General features: G+C 46.2%; 1 long non-coding RNA gene across 1 annotated transcript; it reads right to left on the bottom strand.

Annotated features, from left to right (window-relative positions):
- Nucleotides 1-2,708: 2,708 nt before the first annotated feature.
- Nucleotides 2,709-8,424, bottom strand: LOC309648417. The gene is made up of 3 exons (XR_014256661.1): nt 5,702-8,424; nt 5,339-5,470; nt 2,709-4,064 (listed from the first exon to the last, which is right to left on the bottom strand). It is a non-coding gene; the product is annotated as an uncharacterized lncRNA (long non-coding RNA).
- Nucleotides 8,425-8,578: the final 154 nt, after the last annotated feature.

Below are 8,578 nucleotides of genomic sequence, written 5' to 3'. Positions count from 1 at the left end.
CAAATTCTTGCATCTTCTCATACCTAGAGAAACACTGACATCATTAACAGTGACACTAAGGTGTTATTTTAGGCAAGTCCTTTTATTGCTAAGAACTTGAGTTTTCTGAGCTGCGTTAGATTTGGGATGTTACCAGCCATTCTCAAAAGAACATCTGCTGGCAGCTGGTAACTGCAACCTTACTTCTTAAACGTCTCCTCTGGTAACTATTACACTTTTAGATGAAAAACTTGCTTTAGATCATATGTTAACAAAAAGAGAAAACACATATGTAGTGACCAGTAGCTCCTGTTATTGATATGTTAATACCACATCAAAGGTTAAAACCTACTTTGATGAAACTAGATAACCGGCTACCTAGCTACAAGTCTCCCCAAAGCTCCAGGCCTAGATTGGGTTTCAGGCTTAGTCTCCTAAAAAGAAATGAGATCTATTTTGTCTATTAACGTTTAGGTTGTCACTCCTCCAAATACTTCCAACAGGGTCTGTTACACCTACATCAATCACACTGAGCTAACAGAAGAGGACATAAAATTATATCTATGACCACACCAAATGGCTCCATTCCTTTAGACAGGGTAACCCAAATGCTGATTCTATCTAGACCAGGATCAAAATTACTACCGAACGTAACATGGCTCTTAGTCCTGCTCGGGCCCCCGGCTACAATAATTCTTTTACTAATCTTTGGCCTCTGTTTTTTTTTAAACTACTTGTTAAGTTCTGTCTCTTCCAGATTACAATAGGTTCACATCAAGATAATGATGATGCAAAGATTCCAGCCATTTCTCAGAACAGATCCTGCCAAAACAACAACAGAAGTCACCCCAGGGCCCTTAATAAGACAGGGTGAGAGCTCCGTGACCCCAACTAGGTAGGGTCTACGAGCCCCTTGCCAGCCTAAAGAAGCTACAGAAGACATACCGTCGTCCCCGTCGTCCCTTATCCTCCCAATGAAGATTTCTTGGGGTTCACACCTCTCAGGGGGGATATAAAATAGGAGATAGATGGGCCCCTGGGCCGGATAGCTGGTGTTTGTCAAGTGGAGCAAAACTGAAGTTTGTCCTCAGCCAGACAAGAATGACGCCTGTTTCCCTCCCTCCATTGATATGGAGGGAATGAACTAGCAGTGGGGAATTTGTTGCAGCAAAAATAGAAGTTTTCCCTCTCCTGAGAACAAGGGAACACTGAACAGGCTAGAGAAGAAACATAACCTGGCCTGAAAGAGTTAATCACTCCTAGTTTTTTCTTTTTTTAACTGTTACTAATCTGTAGTTTCCGTAACTAGATTTGTCCTTCACAAAGCTAACCTATTACTCTTTAACACTATGTGAATTACATCCTGCACTCCCTTGTAGTAAATCACCCCTTGTAGCATTTGCATTTCAGAAAAAAGGTCGCAGGCGGATAACCCAGAGACAAACGGACCCAATTACCCGACTGCCTGACGCCAGCTGTGACTGTTCTGAAATAATGCGGGAAGAAGAATGCAAGACCTTCACTACTTTGATCCTTATCATCTACCCTGGACTGCAGCCCTACATATAAAATCTTCTCCGATTCCCGAAGGAGGTGGGGGGCACAGTCCTTGAGGCGCTAGCCTGCTGTGTCTTCCCTTGTGCCTGGCAGAAAAATCAAGGCATCTTTATCTTCCTCCAAAATCTCTGGCTCCGACTTTCTGTTCGGCATCGGTGCACAGAGAAGCCGAGATTTCGGCAACAGTTCTGCTTATTAACCCAAGGCTAAAGTCTCAGGCAAAGTGGGCTGCGTTTATATTTCAAGGACATGTAAGAGTTCACCTCGAGCTTTCTGCTAGGCATATTTTTGTTCCCACAGGGTCAGAATTCTGAAAAAAAGTATTTTATCAAACCAGCTTTCTCTAACTGCATATGCAAAAAGAAACAGTTTTGGCATAAAAAAACTTCATCTTGGCAATTTTTCTCCAGAGTCTAAAGAACACTGTGGCCATGCAGTGTTAAAAAAAAAAAAAAAAAACTTTCTAGGAGCATACTAAAAATCACCCAGTTTTGTAAAATACACCCTAGGGAATAACTACAAGATTGAATAGCGCTCTCATTACTCATTTTCCTTTTAGACATAGGCTTATAGCTGTAAGCTGGTCATTCGGCCATAATCCTTCCCAAGGGACTTTCGGACGGAATTGAGACGGCACCTCCCATGTTTAAAAGCAGACAAACGACAAAGGAACAACAAAGGAACCAAACCCAACAAGGCCAGCTAAACAAACAGGAACCTTTCCAAACTCAAAAGAGAACAAAAGGGAACAACTTCCCCGGGTTCTCTGGTCCCACTCAACCGTGACCTCCATACCAACGGTGCCACAAACACCTCATAAAGGCCTGGAAGTTTCACAACCTTCCTTAAAAGTACGGAATCAAGGATCTCGGTGTGCACACCAGGGGACTTACCCAAATGGCCCAGGTGTCTCGACTCTTACAAAATCTGTTTCCTTTTCCTCCAAGAAGGTTCAAGTTGCAGGAGACGACGTCCTATCTGGGGAGAGAGACCGGAGTTCCCCAGAGTTAAATGGGGCTCCGGCAGCTGCTTGGACAGTCCTTCACTCTCTTCCCGGAAGGGGGCCCTCTTGCCGGCATGGGCTCCAAGTGCAACCTGGGGCGGGGGCGGGGGCGGGGGCGGGGGCGGGCCCTCCCCGGGGCGGGCCCTCCCCGGGGCGGGCCCTGCCCTCCCCTCCCCGCTCCGACATTGTTCCATTGGACTTGGGTAGGGGATGAACACCACCCCACTGGGGAGCCGAGGTGCCTCTGGCTGGCTCAGCCAATTTGTAACCGAAAATTTGGTCCCTGTCCCCGATGCTAAATGAGAATAACGAGGGCAAGGTTTTGAGGATAAAGGAAAGAAGAATTTCTTAATGTGCCAGCAAATGAGGAGGGTAACAGACTAACATCTTGACAACTACCGTCCTACTCTCTGAAAGAGGGCAGGTCTACTTAAGGAGAATTTTGAGGGTAGGGATCGCAAGACTATGTGACTGAGACCTCGCTGGGCTGGAGCCGCTTCTTTTGATACTTCCGTGATTCATGGACATTGTGGTGATCTGCCTCTGGTCAAGGCAAACCAGACTGACTGTTTTTCTGCTGACTGCTTGATCCTACACACCTGTGATTCAGGATAAAAAGAAATAGCCAAACAGGCTAGAGCCTATCAGCATAGTTAGCAGAGAGAAGCAGCATGTGTACGTTATTTGAATTAATACAGGAGTTAAAAGAGAAGGTCAGTTGTTAGAATTTTAACTCTATGTTTGGCTACAAGCAGACATACCTGCCTGCTCAGCCAGTTAGAGGTGCCTCTGTAAATGCCAACCCAGGTCAGTCTGTCCTCACCTGCAAGATCTGCGTCCCGAATCCCCATAACTTGAGGCCAAGGGAGTCATTGATCTCACCCCATAGGACAGAGAAACCCTTTATCTATGGCCACTCAGACCATGGTGCTTTCCACAAGGGCCCCTGCCATTGTCAGCAGATGATGGAATTCAGGTGAGGAAGCCACGAAAGGGAGGTAATGACCAGTGTCCTCCCAATATCCTCATCCTCTTCCTAAGATCCTCTTCCTGATTCTGTCCAGAGAAGCAATGTATCCAGTTACACAGTCTTTCTCCCACCCCAGACTCTCTTACAGCTAAAGTTGCCAGGTTAACATGAATCTGGCCAATGAGATGTAGATGAACATCCAGGTAGGTTTCTAGGAAATCTACTCTTCTTCAGAGTCAAGAGGCACAGATTCAGCAGGCCTCTGCCCTTTGCTCTTTCTCTTTATTTCCCTTCTTCCTGCCTGAAAGTTGGGCAAGATGTCAGCAGGTGGATTAGCCATTTTTCTCCATGACTGTGAGAACCGCATGCTGTAGATGGTAGAACAGGAAGCCAGAAGGAGTCCAAATCCTTGATGACTTTCTTAAGCATCACCAGAGGCATCCTGGGCTTCTGGGCATGTCCAGGAGGAGATCCTCACTAAAGTCCTTCTCCAGAACCGGGGACACCTCTCCCTTTTCTTCCTGCTGAAGAACAATCTTCTCTCTGACTCATTGCCTATTTGTTACAAGAAAATGAGAAAAACTCATTGTTAAGAGACCATGGTTAGATTTCAGTTACTTGCAGCCACTTATCATCCTAACGCATATGAGTATAACATTTTTGCTTTTTGATAGTGAGTCCAGATGGACATAAGAACCAGACAGCATGGCATTGGGGTGTGTATGGAGAAAGCCAGCAAAGATATTTTCCTTGAGATACAGGAGAGGTCTGTTCAAGATGAAATCTCTTACTTGGTGATCTAGGGCAAGTCATTTACTTCCTAGCATCATGTAGGCAAATTATATTTATATATAAATGTATATAGATTTAAGTGCATGCATAGATGCATATATAACATGTGTATATAAAGTATGTATATGTGTACAAATTACAAATGTGTATACATATAAATAAATTTATTTTCATATCTAGTACTTATTTGTAACTGAAGAGGGTGTTGGAACTAGTTGAGGACCCATGCCCCTACCAGCTGGACCATGGTATATGCCTGGATGGCTGGGGACCAAGGAATATGGCACATCTGAGTGGTTAGAAGCACAGACTGCAGCCAGACTTCCTGGCTTCAAATCCCAGCCCCACCAGCTAGTGAGTTGTCTCTTCTCTTTGTGTCTCCACTTTCCCCACTTACAAATGGGGATAATAACACTACCTCATCGACTCATTAAGAGGATTCAGAGAGTTGCAATTTGTAAAGCACTGGGAATAGTAACTGCGGCGGGATAAGCTAATGTGCTTGTTAATTGAATGTCAGCCCAGTGCATTGGCCTTGTCCAAGGTGCTGATGCTCCTAAGGTCTCAGTCCTCCTGGGAACCATGGCCTGTGAGACCTGGATGGCCCCATTTTCTATTTTAACAAAGCCAGGTCCTGCTTGTGCCGTGCTCCCTTCCAATCCCAAAACTCCGGTGGGGAACTCTATACATTCAATTGCTTACCTAAAAATTCTAGTCTTGGCTCTGACACTCCCTGATTTGATTCTGCAGCTCACTTGAAATGTCAGAGTGGCAATGTCCTTCCTTCCTTATCTGTGAAGTGAGTTTGCCTCATTTATCGGCCCTGCCCTCTCACTCTTCTCCATTGATAGGTTATTGTTACCATCAAGTGACTGGAGATGGGAGTCAGGGGTCAATGGCAACTACCAGGGAAGTCTGGGGCGCTGTGGTGCAAGAACAGAAATGTAGCAAGAACCTGGGGATGAACTCAGGGTGGGCAGTAGGCAGGTGCCCTGTTGTTGGCCTGACCATGGCCTTCACGTCTGCCCCAGGCTCACCGTTGCCAGAAGCTGGGTTTTTGCTTCAGGCCTCTCCTCTTCTGACTCCACATCTTCCGGTCCTAGGCTGAGACTCCGGACTGGAGCCTGAAGCTGCAGTAGGTGGGGTAGCTGCTCCCTCTATATTCTTTGCTGTAGAAACAATCAACCGTGGCTCAAGGGTATGTTCCGGCCACGACCCCTGCTGGGCCTTCTCTGGGGACAGAGATGGTTTCCCTTGATTTCCTGCAGCCCAACCCCTTACCTTCATGCCCTGCTAGGGGCCCAGCTCAGCCCCTCCCAGGCCTGATGACAAGCCAGTAGCTAATAAGAAAGACATCAGAAGCCAATCACTTGCCAGCTCTTTCAGGAGCCTCTGCTTACCACACTTCTGTCTCCAGCTCTTCTGGGTCATAGCTGAGGTCAGGGCCTCCCTGAGACATGGCCCAGCTGAGGGAACATCTCCCTTGCCAGCAGCCTAATGGGGACTGACAGCGGAGGGCTTGTGAGGCAGCCAGGTCCTGCAGGAGGTTTGCTGCTGCCTGGCAAGGCCTGTGGAGGCTGGTATTTCCGAAGCTGGAACTTCCTGCCCAGTGGTCACGTGCACTCAGGCCCAAGGAGACTCAGATATGGCTACTCAGACCCCAGTTCAAACCTCTGGGGCAGTTTCCTAAGGAGGGGACAAGGGAACAGAGACATTGTTTCGGCTACATGAAAACACAGCAGTAGCTGGGCTGCCTTTGAAATGGGCAAAGATGGGTGAGAAGGAGAAGAAATAGATCATCATTATGTAACTGACAGGTACTAAACATATAACAACGAGCTGTGTAAGCTAGCACTATTCTGAATCCAATATTAATATTTAATCCTATCTATGATCCCATGAGGTGGTGGGGTCATTGTCATTCCCATGGATCGATGATAAACTGAGGCAAAGGGAGGTTAAGTAACTTGCCCAAGTCTTCACACAGTTGAGTGATGGAACCAGGATTTGGATCCAGGCACTGTGGCCCCAGAGAGGTTGCTCTTAAGTGTTCATCATCTTATTTGATCCTGCAGATCCTCTTGGCAGTCTTATCCCCACTCTTCAGAAGCTAGAGAGACTCAGATTTTACATAACCTGTCCAAGATTCCACAGGAGTAAGTAGTAGAGCTGGTATTCAAACCCAGGTCTAACCTGACTCAAAACCTTTGTTCTTTTCACTAATCCAGGGCAAACCACAGACCTCAGGCCAAATCCAGCCCACTACCTGTCTTGTAAATAAAGCTACTTTTATGCTACAACAGGAGAGTTGAGTACTTCTGACAGAGACCTTTACAGAAAATGTTTGCTGAAACCTACATTAAAAACGTAGAATGGGTGAAAAGCAGCAACTCCTACTTCTGTCTATCAGCAGCTGCCTAGAAAGGTAGTCAGTCATTCACATTTTAGTGTGAATTCACCAATCACATCTGTGGTCGCTCCCTGAGAGTATATCATAGAGTCAAAAACAGAAGGGGGGACTTCCCTGGTGGTCCAGTGGTTAAGACTCCACCCTTCCACTGCAGGGGGCATGGGGTTCCATCCCAAGTCAGGGAACTAAGATCCTGTATGCCACGCAGTGCGGCCAAAAAACCCCCCAAACAAACAAACAAAAAACAGAAGGGACTTTACAGAATCACCTAATCCAACCTTTTCATTTTACCGATTGGAAAGCTAAGGTTTAATAACAGTTGCCAGGAAAACAGATGAGATATTGGATCTGGGGTGGATTAAAATGAAAAGTCAACATAATGCAGGGCGATGGAGATTTAGAAATGAACTCTGTTGTCATACTAATTTCATCTGGGGTGAGGACAGAGAGAGATGCCATGTACTATCGGAAGAAAGAGGCCCCCAAAGGTAATATATACCTGTGAGTCTTCAACATTTGAGAATCTGATGAATGTATCAATTCTCTCTCCCAGAAACGTAGACACAAACTCACGCACACAAAAATTTGCGTTTCATTTCAGAAGGTTCTGATATTTCTGAAGCCTATCCATGAACACTTAGTGTTAATAACCCCTGACCCATTGCACAGATGAACAAATTGAGACTCCACATATCAGGGCCTTTTGGAAGGAGATAAAAATGAACCTCTATCTCTCCAAACATAGGACAGGAGTGCGATTAAAATTGGGACATTTCAAAAGCCCACCAGTTTCTTAAAGTGAAGCCCACCTGTGAGGCTTCTCCAACTACATTTGTTCAGCCTAGGGGACAGAGTGGCAGCCAGCCCCCCAGAAGAGCTGCCCTTTCCCCCTCTGCCCCAGGCTCCCTCCTCTACTCCCGCAGGGCCCCTTATTAAATGTCTGCAGGCGTGAGGGGAGGGCTGGAAGCAACGTGGCTGCCTTTTGTTTGATTCATTATAATAAACCCTAACTCCAATTCTGGAGGTAGAATTCAAATGATCAGATGATAATAATACCCCCTCTGGGATGTCTGCCCAGCTCCAATTCAACAAGCCAAACCCACCCTGACGTCTTCGGCATAAATGTATTTGACTTTCCCAATGCTGCTGTGTGCAAGGTTGGGTTCATGGCTATCCAAAAAAAAAAAAAAAAAAAAATTCCATAAGCTCCAAATGGGAGGGACCTTAGAGGCATGCAACCCCCTCTCACAGCCCTGCCTGACACTGAGTTCCCTCTACAACCTCCCTAAGAGACGCCACTACTTCCGGCACCATCCCATGCTCTGCTTGGCCTCAGTTCAGCCCTGGGGCCCACCACCCACTCCCTGACAGCCTTTACATACTTGAAGACATAGACTGAACTGTTGCTTGTCAATACCTGCCTCATATTGGTGTCACTGTCTATCTGCTTACTTGCGTCAAAAATAACAACGTAAGGTCGCACCTTCCCCAAACAATACAATATAGCACTAAGGCCCTAAGTGTTAGTGTATCCCTCTTCCCAGAAAACTGCACACAAGTGCTAAATTGCACATTCATTTCCATCCAACTGGAAGTTCTGATGCCCTTGAAATTCAGCCCTAGAAACGAAAAAGCAAAACTACTAACTTGGTATCCACTTTCTACTTACATAAAAATGTGTCAATCTCAGAGCTAGGATTACAGGTTTAACTCCCCCCCCCCCCCGCCCCCCCAGTCTTCCGTTCCATAGGTTATCAAACGAGTTGTTTGGGTGAAAGGTGGGCCACTATGAGCAGAAGCTCTACTTTACTAGCTGGAGGCTGATCACAGAAGACCCATTGGACTTAATTTGTAGCATTTTACCTTC

The sequence above is a fragment of the Balaenoptera physalus genome, assembly GCF_965194825.1.
Source record: "Balaenoptera physalus genome assembly, chromosome: 19".
Classification (NCBI taxonomy): domain Eukaryota; kingdom Metazoa; phylum Chordata; class Mammalia; order Artiodactyla; family Balaenopteridae; genus Balaenoptera; species Balaenoptera physalus.
The sequence above is the reverse complement of the archived record's forward strand: the minus strand, read 5'-3'. Positions and strand labels throughout refer to the sequence as shown.